General features: G+C 39.1%; 1 protein-coding gene across 6 annotated transcripts in view; it reads right to left on the bottom strand.

Moving 5' to 3' along the window:
• The window catches only part of BMPR1B (bone morphogenetic protein receptor type 1B), a 377,755-nt gene extending 360,509 nt beyond the window's left edge, over positions 1–17,246 (bottom strand). For 2 of the 6 annotated variants that reach the window (XM_070614259.1, XM_070614248.1), the window contains exon 1: positions 17,112–17,230. The gene's annotated coding sequence lies outside the window, so the exon portion shown is untranslated. Of the gene's footprint in view, positions 1–17,111 lie in introns of all 6 variants that reach the window. The other 4 variants (XM_070614246.1, XM_070614243.1, XM_070614244.1 and 1 more) reach the window with 3 other exon arrangements.
• Positions 17,247–17,341: the final 95 nt, after the last annotated feature.

Raw genomic sequence — 17,341 nt, forward strand, 5'->3', positions numbered from 1 at the left:
CCACTAATTCTAAAGTTAACCAGACTTTTTCATAATTCATCCAAGGGAAAATATCATTCAAATTAATAAAAACATACAATGTATCCTCTTATTTCTGTAAGAAATAAAGTGTAAACTTTTTGTTTTTTAGAAGCATTTGAAATAGAGATGGAAGGATCCCAAACTGAACAAAAAGAGAAGGAAATAACTTTATTATTTCTAAGAGCTTCTTGTTTCCAACCAAGCACGTATATTTTAATATGAATATCTGTGACCTAAAAAATTTTGCATTTGGAAACATTTTGTAAGAAATTTATTTCTCACAGAAAGTGATCAATTAACTTTGTAAATTTTCTTCATTCTATTTTAGTAGAACAATCTTGTACAGACACACAGTAAAGTAAGCTGAGTCCCAATGCCACTTACAGATCTAAAATAAAGGACAAGAGTGAATGCGGACTGACTGTGAATTACCGCATGCCAGGCGGAGTTCTAGGTACTTCATTTACTTTCCCCAACATCCTCACTAAGTAGGTACTCAACATCCCTACTTACAGATGAGGACGCCGAGTGCGACAGCCAGGACACACACCCATGCATTTGCCCACAAAGTCCAGGGTAGAACATCTACACTGGCTTTAATATACAAGAAAATTGTTTTTCCTATTTCATGTCCCAGGATGCATTTTAAAACAAATACAATAAATGACACTCTTTTAAAAAAATCCTGAGGCTCCTCGCATATTATGAAAGTGAAAATTTCCACAATTACAACAAAATAAAGGTTAGAACCATACAAAATAGGGAAGTTAATTAGTCAATCAACAGTGACCAAACCTCTTTTGGGTGTTATATTCCATGTTGTGAAATATGTGGAAAAACAGAGAAACAGAGAGCAGTTTTTGGCATTCAATACAGTTAAAATAATGAGGATACTAATTACACTAACAATTCAGGGAACTAGCAATTACAAATTGATACAGTGCAGAGTACCTAGGAATGGAGGAGGGTGCAGGCAGAGAAAAGGAAGAAATGAGTCCAGGGGACGAGATTAATAGAATATTTTCTGAAAGTGAAATATGAATCAGATTTCAAAAGAAGGGAAAAACACAAGTAAAAAAAAATAGTATGAGAAAATCATAAATAAAGTGATCCATGTTGGGCATAAAGATAGTCAGATTATTTTTCTCATTTTCAATCCAACTTCCAAGAGTCCACACGACAGGGACTTGCCTTACCCTGTTTCACATTCTTTCTCATTTCTGATTCAAGAATTTTAGTATCGTGAACCCTAATCCATTTGCTATGGACAAGAACATTTGCAGCATTTCTTAAAAACTTCTATTTTGTCCTTATCTTGTTTCTCTTATCTCACAAGAGCAAACAATTCGTGTAATGAAGCAGCTCTACAGCTTTCAGAGGCAGCTTCCCGATTTATCAGAATAGTAAATGCTGCAGGATGAATTTTCATGGACACTGATGATTTGTTTTCTCAATTATATTTTACTTAGCTTGATAAGCATAATTTTCCTGTTAGCACAGATTCTTTCAACACATACATTCTGTAGGAAAAGGCTGCATAGAAGCAGGCTGGGATTAAAAATTTGCTATGGAGAATCTAGAAAATACCACCAAAATCTTCACACATATAAAAATAATAGAGTTGGCTGCTACATAAAAAAAACAGTTCTTAAAAGGAAATTAGTGGGGCCAGCCCAGTGACGCAGCGGTTAAGCATGCACGTTCCACTTTGGCAGCCTGGGGTTCGCCGGTTCAGATCCCGGGTGTGGACATGGCACCGCTCAGCAAGCCATGCTGTGGTAGGCGTCCCACATGTAAAGTACAGGAAGATGGGCATGGATGTTAGCTCAGGGCCAGTCTTCCTCAGCAAAAAGAGGAGGATTGGCAGCAGATGTTAACTCAGGGCTAATCTTCCTTAAAAAAAAAGGAAATTAGTAATCAACTTGAAAATAATAATATATCAACTTTCCTGGGCATTTTAAGGGAAGCTGAACATTAGACCAATTCTAAAACAATATGAAAAAAGAAGATTTTAAGAAAAGAATAGAATGGGCATTAATTTCTTATAGAGAGAATCAGTTTAACTGTACAACATTTCAACCTAATTCAATCTTTGCTTTTATCTTAAAAAGGGTTTTAAAAGACAATACTTAGTAGGGGGGATCACAGAAACAAAGGTAACCAATACACAGGTACTCAGAAACCACGTCTTATTGATCAATGAAAAGTTACAATGACAAAAACTAATTTACCATATTGCTGGCATGCTCTGCATATTTTATCTATTATAAAATTAGTCATTATAATCCAATATAGTTAAATATGAAACTGAACCTGACTTCTGAACAAAACCTTTTTCAACAACTGCCTTACAGTTCTTGGAAAATAATTCCAAGAAAGGAGTACAGTATTGATTGCGGCAGAATTACCTCCCACTGACCAAAATTATCTGGGACCCCCCAGTAAAGGGTTTATTTATAAAAGCAGGTAAAATGGTACACAGTATAATTATATGATTTTTAAGTAGCAGTCTCTCATGTAGAGAAATTATAAAATCTCAGAGGTGATAAGGTTTGGAAGGGAAGTGATTTGTGACTATTCCCTTCTGTCTCTGAAATTCCAAAAACCACCTGAAGGAAAAAAACTACATACATGAAACAGTCATGGTGCCTCGCTCTCAACAAACTAACGCCACACTATAATTCTGAACTCTGATAAGATTTGCCAATTTGGGTTATAGAATCACAGCCTTTCATAGCCAGAAAGACCTTAGAGAGCTTGGCCAATCTTTTATTTAAGTGATCAGTATGAGGCTCCAAAACTAATTATAACATTTCCTCCCTCCCAATCGTGTGCTCTTTTCAACATACTACTTGCCTCCCTCCCCTGAAAGAGAAAGCAGATGTAAAATGTTAAAGTAAGAACAATAAATGTATTGAAACATATTACTCTATCTCATCCATTACTGTGATGAGAAATTGCAAAACAAGAATTATTTGACCTGAGAAATGAGAACACAAAGAAGATTTGAATTATATGAGATTATGAAAGTTAAAGTAAAAAATAATCAACTAGTCCTTCCTTATTATATGGTTTCATAATAAAATTATGAAGGGTCATTCAATGATTTAAATGGCAGGTAAAATTAAAACAAATAAAAGGAAATACCCTTGACATGCATAACAAGCCTCCAGAATACACAAGGTCGCAGAACAGAGGTCGCATCGTTAAATCCAGTAACATGATTTTAAAATAATCTGGATCATTAGTGAAGCAAATATCTGATTATTTATGTTCAACATAAATATAATTTTCCATAATGGAAAAATTGTATTTTGGAATATAAGGAGTCACTAAGGAAGTTTTCTATTTGTTACAAATTATACTATAGCATAGTTATGCTTTTGTAAAATTTATATTCCTTTGGAAAATCAAATGGTGATTACTGGACTAGTGAAAATGTGTTGATTTAACATACACATAGTATTTGTAATATTAAATTTTTTTTAATTTACCATTTTAATGCCTAAATCCATTTTAAACTTTGCTTTCCTTATGGTACTTTGGCTCCAGATTAAATACACATTTAATCCAGTTATTTTGGAAACTAAAGATTTCTTTATTAATTTAATAACTCTGCTTCAGCTAAACTCCACAGCCACAGCCAAAAGACCCTCACTGCATTTTGCCCTGCGAAAACAACAAAATTACACTCAAAACAAAGAGATTTTATAATTCTTTCTGGAAAAGACGTGTGAAGATATGAAGCAAACCCTCTAAGTGTAGACAATGTCAGTTTTGGCAGGTTACACACCAGCCTGGAAAACCACTGCAGTAATTTTATTTCCATCCACTCTAGCACATTCTAACAAACCAAAGTAGAAGAGAGAAAATACAGGTGAGATCTCTCTTACAGATGATGATCTAGAGTCATTTACATTTTAGAAAAAATACCTACAAGAGTTTCAAGATCAAACTCCCCCTGAAGGTGTTTGTGTTTTTAGTACATCCCTTCCAGTCCCTTCTAACAACTGAACTTTTGCCAACCTCCATAATTCAATGTCTATTAGGTATATGTTATTGAGCTTCCTTCAAAATAATGTCTTAAGTTTTAAAATGTAATTTCAGATAAATTGATCATTTTTAAATGATCTTTTTTCATCATTTGCATCTCTATAGTCTTAGCAAATTACCTGAGTTATCTGATTTTCCAAAGTCACTAAAATGTTACTACGTTTAACCTATGTTAAATGCCCCTTCTCTCTCTCTCACACACACAAAATATGTGGATTAAATGGAAGTCAATTTTAGTAAAGATGTGGTAACTTGGCTCTGAAAAACACTGACAGTACACTCTGTTTCGTAACTGGAAAAAAAAAAAGATTATATCATTTAAGGTTCAAAATATATTTTTCCAAAGATTTTAAACATTTTTCTCTCCTTATCCACCTCTCTTGTCAAAATATGATCAATACACCAAGTCTCTACTTTGAACCATCTTTAATGATCAACCTTTCTCTGTGCTCTTCACACATTCCACATGCAATTACCACCTCATGCAGTCATTACGAAAAGGTCTCTTCCTTCCCTCAGGAGTCTTCCCAAGTTCTTGGACAATCAGGGCTGAGTGTCTGCCACCTCTGTATCATCAGTAACTAACACAACATCTGTCCCTAACAGGCCTCCAACATGCAAGCACGGAATTAGAATCAGACAGGCCTGTTAGAATCCTGGACTACCACCTGCTCAACCTCACTGTGCCTTAAGTTCCTTCGTCTCTAAAATGAAGATGACGATCACTACTACAAACGCGATGGGCTTATTTAGCACATTGCCTGGAATACCGGAAAGATGCAAACACAGTAACTTCTTTGTTTTTTGCTTGCTTATGTAGAATTGTATCTCAACCATCCACATTAATGCTAAATTTCATCTCTTTCATCCACACTCTTTCAAATTTCCCCAGTCTAGTGTTAAAATTATTCCTTGGCAATTTGAGAAATTTGTGAAGTCTACACATGCTAAAGCATAAGGTCACTGAAGAATTTAGCAAACAATGGGGGCTAGGTTTGATGTTTTTCGGACAAAATCATGTCTTGGCAAATTAAAAGATGTGTGGAGCCTTGAGGGAGGAACCAGTGGACATAATCTACTCTATTTTTTTAAAAAGCCCTTGAGAAGGTACCATCACAAAAGTTATTAAAAAGAACTGAGTCACTGTAGGATTAGATGAACTTTTACTGGAGAAACAAGGAAGACAGTGAAAAAGGCATTACTTCAGCAGGATAACTAGAAACAGGGAAGGGGCTGGAAGGGGTCTTATTTAACATCTTTATAAATGATGTAGAAGAGGAAATGTAGATTAAATTTTCCAGGTCTGCAAAAGATACTAAGTTTTTCCAATATGCGAAATGCCAAGTCAGTAGGATAACCTACAATATTTCCAAAACTTTACGAGTTACTAGGGGGAAAACATTAAAAAGATTCAAACTGGAAAACTATAGGGTTATGCATGTAGGGGAGGAAGTATGCAGACTGTACTTCTCAGGATAATGGGCCTTAGTTATCACAAAAAGGAGCCTAAAAGTCATTCCATTAATGTGTTCTCATGGCCAACAAAGCTAACAATGGCACTGACATCACTGAAGAACAAAAAACATGGTTTTTAACCTATTTGAAACCATAGTTCATCTTTACTTGACATACTAACTGTCTAACACAGCCTAACACTCCAAAAATATCTACTTCTGAGTGAAAAAACTATAACTCTACTTTCACCTAAAAGGAAGGAAAAATAGGTTTAGAAACTGAGGAAATCAAGCAAATAAAAATAAATGATCAAAAGGACCACAGGATAGGCCTATGAAGGAAAACAAGAAAGGTCAGCATTCTTACAGTCCAGAAAGGTAAAGGCTACAAGGAAACAGCATAGATGTCAAGACTCACAGACTCTATATGATGATGGAGAGTACGGACAAGGCCAAAAGAGGCCTAGGGAACTGCTGCTATACTTAAACTAGAATACACAATTTGGTTGAGGAATGAAACATAAAGCCAAGAAGTTAAACAAGCTAAAAAATACAAATCAGTTCCAAGAATAGGGCAGTAGTTTACACTGAGGAAAACTAAGATATTTGGAGGATACATAATAAATTTTGAAAGTGAAATCATGCAAGACCAATCCTAGCTTTCCCTGACACATCCCCTGATGGCATCGCCTAAAGACGGAACAACAGACTGAACCACCTTAGCATTTCATCGATGTTCTCATCCACTTCCCATTCTGTCTTCCCCTTTTTCAGTCTGTTTGTGCTCTGTATTTATTTTTCAATAGTGTATCATCTGTGATTTTAAACATATTTCCCCTAAGAGCAAGAATTGATTATCTCTTTGACACACTTTAATTTACAGTATGGCACCAAGTTCATTCATATTGCATAAATATTTAATAATTCCATTTGTAAGAAAGACATTATTTACGAACTAAAGATGTAAAATATTATTGTTAAACTGCATTATAACGTCCAGGTTTAAGAGAGATGAGCCAAAAAAGGAATTTACAGTCTCACGGTAAGTCAGGCTGCATGCTAGTAAGTTATAAGAAAAATGTTTAAGAATGCATAATAACGGCTTTCAAACCACAACTTTATTAAATACATGAAATTTCAAATAAAATAGGAGCTAGAGAGTATTTGATGAAAACCTATATAATGCAATTATAGATTGCTGTATATCAAAGAGATTGTATAAAGGAATGAAAATTGCTTAGATCCAAGTAACATCTACAGTGTATTTATATGTCTTGTTCCATTTTTAGCTTTTTTAGCCATGAGCATGCATTTCTTTCAATGTTTAAAACAGACATTTCATTAAAATAGTTTGAGCAAAATGATATATTTAAGTAAGTGATTTCATACCAAAATAGAAATGCATCTTGCTGTTATTATCAGTCTATGATATTATTAAAGCATTTTAAGGTTACGCCTACTGAACACCAAGTCATCAATCCAATCACACTTAGTCAAAACTCCAATCAGTCCAAGGATGGTGAAGCTAGTGAGGACCCTGGAAACAGTCTAGAGGTTCAGGATCCTAGAAACGAGAAGGTTCTAACCCCCCAGCTCAGAACAAGCAGTCAGGGGAAATAGTGTTTTCAAATCAACTGCAAAAGAGAGAGAGAAAAAGAGAAGGGAAGGGGGAGGAGAGAGAGTGGGAAGAAGAGAGTAAAAGACAATGCAACAGAGTCTTCACGTATTCACAGGATTGAGTAGAAAAAGAGCTGCTTCTGACATTCAGCTCCTGGCAGATAAAGCAAAGGTTTAAAGCAAAGGTTGTTAGTTTTATCTTTAAACTGCTAAATCTGAAGCATTCAAGAAGTAAATGCATTAAGTTATAGTCCTTGTACCAAGCATATAAAATATATTCCCATACTGTTCATCACAAATGATAAATTTTACAGCTAAAACACCTGAACATTGAGTTTTTCAAAGCAATTTTCCATTTCTTCACTGCTTTGTAAAACAACAGACTACAATGTAAGAGAGAATGCAAAAAAGTAGTGCACAAAACATTTGATGTGCCTGAAATATAGATTGTTTCAAGGCAGTATACTCACAAGTGGGTTTTGGATTTTCTGTCATTTTTATAAAAAACAGTACCTGCTTTTATTAGTAAAGGTGTCAAAACTTAAATTCTATAAAACACTTTTTGTAAGCTGTTAATGTATACACAACTATTTTATCTCAGCCTTAACATATTCTATAGAATGTTACAATGATAAAATTTAGATAATTTTAAGTTATAGAATATCTTATACCATCTATATTTAAGGAGGAAACATACATTATTCCATAAATATGCATAATTATGTGGTAGGAAATGCCTAATTTGCCTACAAAAATCGCAAGGGTTTGATGACTGAAGAAGCAAGGAGTGAATCAGGTCCATTGAGAATTACTAAGAAAAACATAATCAAACATAAATGCCACAGAATACAAAGATCATTTTCCAAATTGGTTCCAGAAACAGCTCCTAGGTAAATTTCCATGAAAAGCTAATTTAATTCAATTAAACAGTGTAGCATGGTTTTCCTCTTCAGAAAGAGTTTAAATATTTTCATTTGCTACAGATGTTACAGATAAGTGTTTTAAAGAGTGATTGATTTCATCTTGACTGGGATGAAGATTCAAAATTGTTGAATAAGGACTTGTGAATGAAAAAGGACTTACGGCGCAGTTATATTTTAATCACTACAGCATCCATCATTTACGAAGTACACAGAGGAAAACTTACAATACAATTAGTATTTTTAAAGTCTTTACATTATGCAATATTATTTCCTATTCAAAATTACAGGACAAGATAAAATACTTAGAGATGATGTTTGCCCTCCATATTAGCATATTAGAAGCCAACCTCCAACATGCAATGGAGGGAACAGATTTATCATTTAAAAATTAAATAATAGTTAAGTTTATTTTGCAATAATTCCAGTTTCCCTGAATAACTTTTCCTAGTTAATCTCAGCATCATCTAAATGCACTCACAGTCACTCTGATGAGTAAGTCATGCCTCCAAAGCAGCCTGGTCACGGATTCGTCTGTGTCCATCTGGCTGCTGGCTAGAACACTGGAATGACTCATAAAAATGAAGCAACCTGAGGTCACCTACTCCAGGTCTTTTAAACAGAATTGCCAACTGCTTACCAGGTGGTTCCAATTTCCGAGAATACTTAAATAGAGAGAGAAACTCATTCTACATACACTATTTTATTTTCATATTGTCTCTGGCCACAGAATTCGGTAAGTAAGGAAGGAAGTGCTTTTGAAATGTAGATTACCAATCATCTGAGGGGCAGAAATCCCTGCATGTCTTGGATTGAGAATATTATATAAATAAAGTTAAAAAGAAAGGCAGGACACAAAACCATATTATGTTATGCTTCTCAAATTTTGTAAAGAAAAAAACACCCAAAATGTTAATAGTGGCTATCTCTGCGTGGTAGAAGAGGGAGTGATTTTTATTTGTTACAGTTCCCTATATTTCCCAAGTTCACTTCAATGAATATGTATTCTTTATTATTAGAAAAAATAACAAGTAACTTTTTAGAAAATATTATACCCTGTAAACCCTGGGCTCAGTGAGCCCCCGAGTACAGTCACATCTATACTGGCAGCAAGTCTTTCTCTGGGCAATGAAGAAAATCATTCATTTTACCTTTAAAAAGAAAAAGGGGGGAGGGGAGAACAAAAAAATAATGAGAACTAGGTTCCTACTCTACACCAGGTGTGACAGGTGGAGGAACAAGTCCTGGCAATAAGAATGACCCCTTTCTTCCAAGAGACAATATGCTGGCGAAATGTTTAGTCAGTTATTTGTATAAATTTTTCCCCAAAGTGTGTTCTGAGGAACATTAGTCCAATGATATATGCAGGGAAAACACAAATCTCACGGTCAAACACTCCTCCTTGGGATTGTCACAATGCATATCAGCATAATAAAGGCTGAGAGAAGGCTTGCAGTTTAAAATACCAGCAATCCCCAAATTCCTTTGATCATTTATTTACTCATCAAATGCCTCTGTGGTGTTTACTATGCGCCTGGCATTGTTCTGAACACTTTACAAACATTCCCTACTCTAAGCCTCAAACAACCCTACGAAGTAATTGCTAGTATTGTCATCTCCAATTTACAGATGATGAAGCTGAGACACAGAAGGTTCAGTAACTTGCCCCAGGTCACACAGCTCACAAGTGAGACAGCCAAGACTGAAAGCCAGGCAGGCAAACTCCGGAGTCCCCACAGTTAACCAGCAGATCACGCTGCCACCCACGGGATCCCTCCTGGGCTACACACCTGACATTCCACAAAACCACTGTTCTTTGGAACACACTGGGAAGAAAAACGCAACCAAGCAGAACATCCTGTTACATGTAAACTGCTTACCTGCATTAGTCAAACAGCTCATCCTACTTCAAACTCCAATTTTTCATTTAATATGTGATGAGATAGAAATAACTAGCAATGGTGTTAAGCCCAAAAATTTCTAGAATGTACTAATTGGACAAGAGAAGTTTGGTTAAATTATTTTCCATGTGTTGTCATTTAATTTTATAAGAGATCATAATTCAAAGGAGTTTTGATGAAATAAAAATCTATATGACTTAGGCCATTTCCATACTCTCAAGTTCCAAGAGTTTCAATTTCTAGAAGTTATCTGTGTAGTGGGATTATGGATCATTTTCATTTTTTTCCTCATGCCTATTTAACGTTTTAAAAATTCTGATAAATATAACCAGCAGGGAGACTGAGAACCTTATTATCATTAACTATCAGATTATACATTAAATATGTTTCAAAATGAATAAAGTCATGTAGAATGGGGCTATCAATGTATGATTAAGTGAAAACTGCAAGAAACAAAACAATATATGTGATCTTATTTTTGTTTAAAAATACATACAAATGCAGAAGTAAATTCTTAAAGAGTATATATATATGTGTGTCAAAATATTAATTTTAGGTAACAGTATAAGGCAATTTATTTTCTGTAGGTTTACCTGCAATTTCTAATTCTCCTACCAAGAAGATTCATTATTTGTCTCATTGGGAAAAGCTTCATATTCACATACAAAGAGCCTGCGTAACAGACACAGGTCAACAACAGCCACTTAGAAAGGCCCCTGCCCTCCAGTTACTCGTGATCTCAGGCAAATGACAGTCCTTTCTACTAGTCTCTACCTCCGCTCCCTGTTGACATCCTTCAGAGCCCTAATTACAGACTTGATTTGTAAATATTACACTCAGTTTTTTATCTCCTGCCCCCTCCCCAGTCCTCATGACAAATAAAGGCAAACATCTGCCCTTTTAGTATCCACAAGCCTAGAACAGTGCCTGGCTTAAACAGTGATTCTGTACATGCGCACTGCATTAATGAATGAGTAAAGGAGCGAGTGAAACAAACAACACGTGTAGAAGGTGTACAGACTATTAACTAGAAAGTTTAAACCAATAAGCAGGTTGACAGAAAAGTACTTATGTAACAACACCTTAGGTTTTCCAGGCCATTGTTGCATGGATAGAAGCATATAATCTGTGGTGGAAAGCAGATGTCCAACAGAGTAAGGGGGCCAACTGCTCTTAACATTCCAAGAAGGCTCTGAAAAGGAGGCGGCTTTCGGAAGCTCAAGCAACAGAAAATGGGACCTTAATTGTTATAGCTTCTGATAAGCCGAAGAGGATTTATTTACAAACAAACAATTTAAGAAGGTGTAGGCAGGAGCGTAAAAGAACCTGAAGGGCAGTGGCGTCAATCAGGGAGTCAAAGCAGAGGAGCTATTCCAGAGATTACAGGAATTTGGAAGGACAGAGTGACATGAAAAAGGCTCCCGTACGAGGAGCAGTGACTTCAGTGCAGGGACACAGGCAGCCCAAGCTGATCTATCAGGGAAGGAGCCCAGAGAATAAAGACCCTCTTCCACCCTCCCTCTGATCTCCTGCTGGGGCTTCCCCATGACCTGAGCCATCTGGAAATCAGAGCAGCTCAGCCAGGTATGCTCATGGGCAGGCAGTACAAGGTAGAAGGTTTGAGAGTGGATCTGGAGAGGCAAACAGAAGTTACCTGACATAGAAGTCAATGGGAATAATGCACGAGGCTTTAGCAAAATGGAGCTAGACAGGAAGAGAAGATGTTCAGATACAGAAGGGATTCTTGACTAACTGAAAGGGATCTAAAGAAACAAACAGAATTGCTAGATACATAAAAATAAGGTGATGCGAGGTGTCTGCATTCCCACTGAGTCGAGCACTTCATTCCGTAATAAGAGGACGGATGTAGGGACAATCCCCATTATGTGCACTATTATAGCTAAATGTTTATCGAACAGCAGCAGAATAGAAGCTTGTTTCCAGGAAAAGAACTGATGATAATTTAGTACCTTTTATAGATGGTTTTAAAGTGTATTAGATGAAACTCACCCGATTTCTATCAGGAGATTAATTTAGATAAAGGCACCATCATTACAGACTTCCTTGGAATCATTTTAGATCCATAAATCAACAAATTAACTAGTGACAGATGTGTCTGTACTTGTTTAAATCCATATCTATCTGCTATAAAAATGAGTAAACTGTTTATCTCAAGACAGCCAGGCAAGAAATGTTATAAAGAGATATATTGGCCTGTATCTTTTTTGCTTTAGCCAATAAGTAAATACAACCTTCAGAAATATCATTTCCAAACTTGCTACTTAACATCTTCTAAAGCTGAAGGCACATGCAGCCATATATTTGTTGAAAGACAGGAAAAATAAAGTCAGCTGAATCAAAACTATGAGTCTCTAATACACTGCACCCAACAGCATTCCAGAGAGTGACTGAATGCCTACTATACCAAGCTCTCTGCAGAGGGCTGGATCCACAACGAGCGACATCCATATGTAACACTGCGCACTTTACCGGGAAGGCCTTCAAGAAGCGTGCAAAGTTTTCAATGGTGAGGGCTAGAGAAAAATGACACTCAAGCTGTTTAGCAGAATTCTGACTTGCTTTCTTTACTTTGCAACTAGAACATAAACTTTATGCAAAATGAAGTGAACAGAGAGTAGTTGAAAGAGCCAAGCATGCCCAGGTTGTCCAAAGATCACCCGAGCCCTACAGAATCTTACCACAACACCTCCCGGGACATACTACAGTCTCTGAGCCAAGAAGCTTGCAGCCCAGGAGATATCTGAGGGCAGGTAAAGAGGTGACATCTGGAAACTGAGAGAAGGTGCTGAAGTCTGAATTTTAAAATTAAAAGCAACTGTTGAACCAGTGGGTTGCTGCAAGACAGATCAAGGGGAAACAAAAAAGATGATTCAACTTAGTGACTCTTATTCAGTGATAAGAACAATGTCTGATCAATCTCTCCAGGTTCCACCCTTGGCCAAACCAACAAACTCTCAGCTAGATCCTTCTCATGGCCTCCCACATCGTCTTACTTCAGACATTCTTGCTCACCCTACAGACAGACACGCTAAGTCATATTTGTTCACTTCTGCTAAAAATCCTCCAGGGTGGTTTAATCAGACGTACTGTGAATAAAATACATACTTCATAACATGGGCCTGGCTATCTCTCTGACCTCATTCCTACCATTTCCCCTAATAGCCCGCGTCCAACCGCACTGGCCAGCGTGTGCGCAGCTTGCTGCTGCCTTACAGACAGCCCTGATGTTCCCTCTGACAGGGAGTTCTCCCAGGTCCTCACTGGGCTGGCTCCTCCTTGTAATTCAGGAATATCCTTAGGGAGGCCTTCCTTGATCATCACATACAAAGTAGCCTCAGTCACTTGCTGTCATATCACCCTGTTATTTTCCTAATGGCAATTTTCTCTATTGGAAATGATCTTACTTGTATGCTTGTTTATAGTCGTGTTTTCACCCTCTAGAATGCAAGTTCAACGACAGCAAGGACTTTGTGTCTCTTAGGGCTGCAGTGTCCCCAAAGCATATAATAATGCCAGGCAGAGAGTAGGCACTCAAATATTCAAGTAAAAATAAATGCCATTAGGATAACTGGCTCTAAGTGGATGCTCTAAAAATCATGAAAGCAGATTATTGCCTGATGTAAGTTATGCATTATCCTTTCTTCTTAATACTATAGATCAGCTTCAAAAATACTCAGAAGTAACATAAAACGTCCTTCTTGTCCACATCTATATCTTCATTTATTTCTCTCTCCAGAATCTATCCCTAAAATGTTTGATGTTTCCTCAATTTTAATTATTAATTCAATGTGAATGACTTTTAAATCTGCATTTCTAGCCCTGGCCCCGCCCTCCCCTGAATTCTGGCCTGTCTCTCTATCTCACACCACTTCTACTTGAATTTCCACCATCATGCCAACTTTGGCATATGGAAACCTGAAACTAGCATCTCTCAGGAAAAATCAGTTTCTCTTTCCACCCTTAATACTTTCACCAACCATACTGAGATACCCAGATTGAAAAGTTCGAAAGTATCTTACGAAATTCAAGGCCTGGAAGGGAGATTGGAAAACATCAAGTGAAGTGGTCTTTGAGCTTTTTTTAAACTGTTAGCCTTTTTTCAAACAAGAGCTCCAAAGGAAGCCTGATATGTAAAACAGATGAATTTCCAGTTGTTCTGGGACTTAAATCGGTGGTCTTGAAGAAAAACATCAAAAAGAGCCACTAATCTGGTCCAAACTTCCTTTCTTTTCTCCCCATCCCCCTTCAACACACAAACACAAAGTTACAGAGGAGAAAATTCAAGTCCAGAGAGCTCAAATCTTCTTTGCAGGTAGAAATAATGAGTCTGCCCAAGATGACAAAGTTAGCACCCAGAACAATGCTTAGCACATAACAGAACTTAAAGATCAACATTCTAAAAGATAAATATTACCTCCATGCATATGTATAACAAATGCTTATCAGTTACCACAAATTGACAAATTTCATGCATGGCTTTTATTGGCTGGCATGAGAAATCTTCAGTTTAGATAGTAACTGTTAGCTTCTAATAATAGACAGATTTATCCACTTCTAGTGAAAAGACCTGTGACACAGTCTCAGTTCCATAGCCCACGTGGCTTCACTGTCTGTTTCTAACCATGGTTTTCAAACTCTTTGGGCCTCATTCGCTTCATCTTTAACATTAATGTGTATGATGAGACGCCTTCTAAGACCTTCTCATCCCTCACTCTATGATGCGCTATTAGACCATGCTAATATTTTTCCCTCGAGCTACTGCATCTACAAAGAATCAGTACCACACATTCTAGACAAATTGCAAGAGAACAAACAGATCTTCAAGGACTTTTTGAGAACCTATCCTATGCCTAGCACAGTGCCGGGCATCTGAAATTCAGAGAAGGAAAGAAAAGGAACACTCTCTCACCTCAATGAGAAAGTAGTCCAGACAAAACAGTCCTCATATTTTTAAACTTAGATTTCTAAACAAATAGTAACACAATCAGCATTTACTGTCATAACATTAATTTATCAGGCCATCTCACGCAGTTCTCAAAGTTTATGAGGAAAAATTAAGTCAATTTCCTCTTCATAAATATTATTTTATGACTGCAACATTTTGAGGGACACACATGAACATGCCATGAGTAGAGGCAGCACGGCCCACAGGGATGATAATCTAACAGGGAGCTTCAGACACCCCTGCCTGGGCTAAATGGTGTGCAGCACCTGGCAGACAAGGTGGCAAAGCCCCTAGAAATAGTGATGATTCACTAACATGACATAAATCAAGAGTTTAACTTACCAAAAACTAACATTTTGACTTAAAATCACAAATCAGTCTCATTAAAATTCATCAGCAGACCCCAGCATATGAGTAATGAGATCATATCAACTTATATCTTGTGACCAAAAGGAAAAGGTGGTTTTCTAAATGGTAATTCAGATTGGACAAACAACACACTGTATCAAGTTTTGCAGCCCTAGGCCAGATTTTGCTAAAAACAAAGGTACATTATGCATGACTAAAGAAAACAGTGAAAATCAGAGCAATTAATTTCGCAGCTACGTTTCCCATAAAAAACCATCACTACTATGATTTGCTTACACACCATTTTTTTGTATCACACAATGATCTAAGTGTGTAATAACCTGCATATTTCACTAAGATGTAATATCCTTCAAAACATCCTTATAGTGAAAGTTTTCCAAAGACATTATTGATCTCTGGAATGTCTCATGTTTTAAAATTACTGACAAATCCTTTCCTATTTTCTTTGCAGTTAGAAATAATTCTTCTTGATCACCAGAGTGTAAAGAGGTATAAGAGTACAAAGACTGAATATTTTCTTAAAGACAAATGTCCCAGTTGACACAGGACATTTCCCATAATTTTCCCAAAACAATAATTAGGAGAGTTGTCACTAGGATCCTAAAAATATATGTAAGAAAACAGATATTAGTTGGCATGAGTTTAGTATAGCAAGGAATTTCCATAAGTGCTCTTTCTAATTATTTTCAAATACTTTTTCGCTGCCTCCTCTCATTATTGGTGGAGCCTTTTGTGTTTCTTTCCAGAATTCAGGAACCTTTTCTCAGGTGGTTCTGCTTCACTGCAGATACGTTTGGTACGTTCTCTTTATATGTTGGAGGGAATAACACACCTCTCTTCTTCTGTTTTCTTTCACTGGCACCTTTGTGGCTGCTCAGCCACTGACTCACCTTGGTGGAAAGGTGACTAAGAAAAGGGCAATCCCTAATAACTCAAGGAAACCAGTGTGTCCCCATTCTATGGGGAGCAAACCCGAAGGACCGAGACTCCAGCCGGCGCGGTGCGGCTCTAAAGGGCTAAGAGCCCGCCCGGGACAACTTCCGGAGGATCTTGTCTCTGTCTGAAACCCTCACACGCCGAGCGACAGGCAGAAATACGGGGCTGTGACAGGAACGGGGACTAGGAGATGGATGGGTGCAGAGAGCGAGAGGCAGAGGCAAAGAGCGCCAGGGAGACAAGGAGCGGAAAGTCAGCCTGGACTGGAGACCAAAGAGTGTGGGAGCCCGCGAGGAGATGCGGCGGCAGAGAGGGAGGCACGGCGCGCGAGGAGGAGGTGGGGAGAGGGGGACGGATGGACAGACGGACAGACCGAGGGGCTGGGGAGGGAGAGAGACAGAGCAGCGGGAACGGGAAGACGACGGAGGGGGAACACCGAGAGCGCGAGAGAGACGGCGCGGCGGACGGGGGCGAGAGGCGGCCGGTCCCGCCCGGCCCCGGCCCCCCGCGCTCCCCCGCGGCGCCGGCTCCCGGGAGCGGCCGGGGCAGGTGGCTCCGCACGCCGGGCCGGGGCTGCCTCGCCGGGCTCCCGGGCTCCGCGCTGCCCCGCGCGCCCCTCCCGGGCCAGCCCTCGGCTGCAGGTCCCACCTCCCGCCCCGGCGCGCCCCCTGCCCCAGCTCCGGCGCACGTGTCCCGCCCGCCGCCCTTGCCCGCTCGGGCACGGGGCCTCGGGGGCCCGGCAGAGCCGCCGGCGCACAAAGCGCGGGCCGCCGCCGCCCCTCCTCACCCCGCCGCCCCCCGCCCGCTCCGTCCTGCCCGGGCCCCCGCGCCGAGCCCGCGCCCCGGGCCAGGCCCCCGAGCCCGCGCGCCTTACCCGCCGAGCGCTCGGCACCGGCGTCCTGGGCGCCGCCTCCCCGCACCGTCGGGCCGCCGCCGCCGCCGCGCCCCGCGCCCGCCGCCCCGTCAACTTCTGGCCGCCGCGGCCGCTCTGCCGCCGCCGCCGCCGCGGGACTTTTTTTTTTCCCTCTCGCTGCTCGGCGGCCGCTGGAATTTTTTTTTTCACTTGCCCTCTCCAGCTCCCACTAGTGATTGGAGACTGAGAGC

Source organism: Equus przewalskii, chromosome 3, assembly GCF_037783145.1.
Source record: "Equus przewalskii isolate Varuska chromosome 3, EquPr2, whole genome shotgun sequence".
NCBI lineage: Eukaryota > Metazoa > Chordata > Mammalia > Perissodactyla > Equidae > Equus > Equus przewalskii.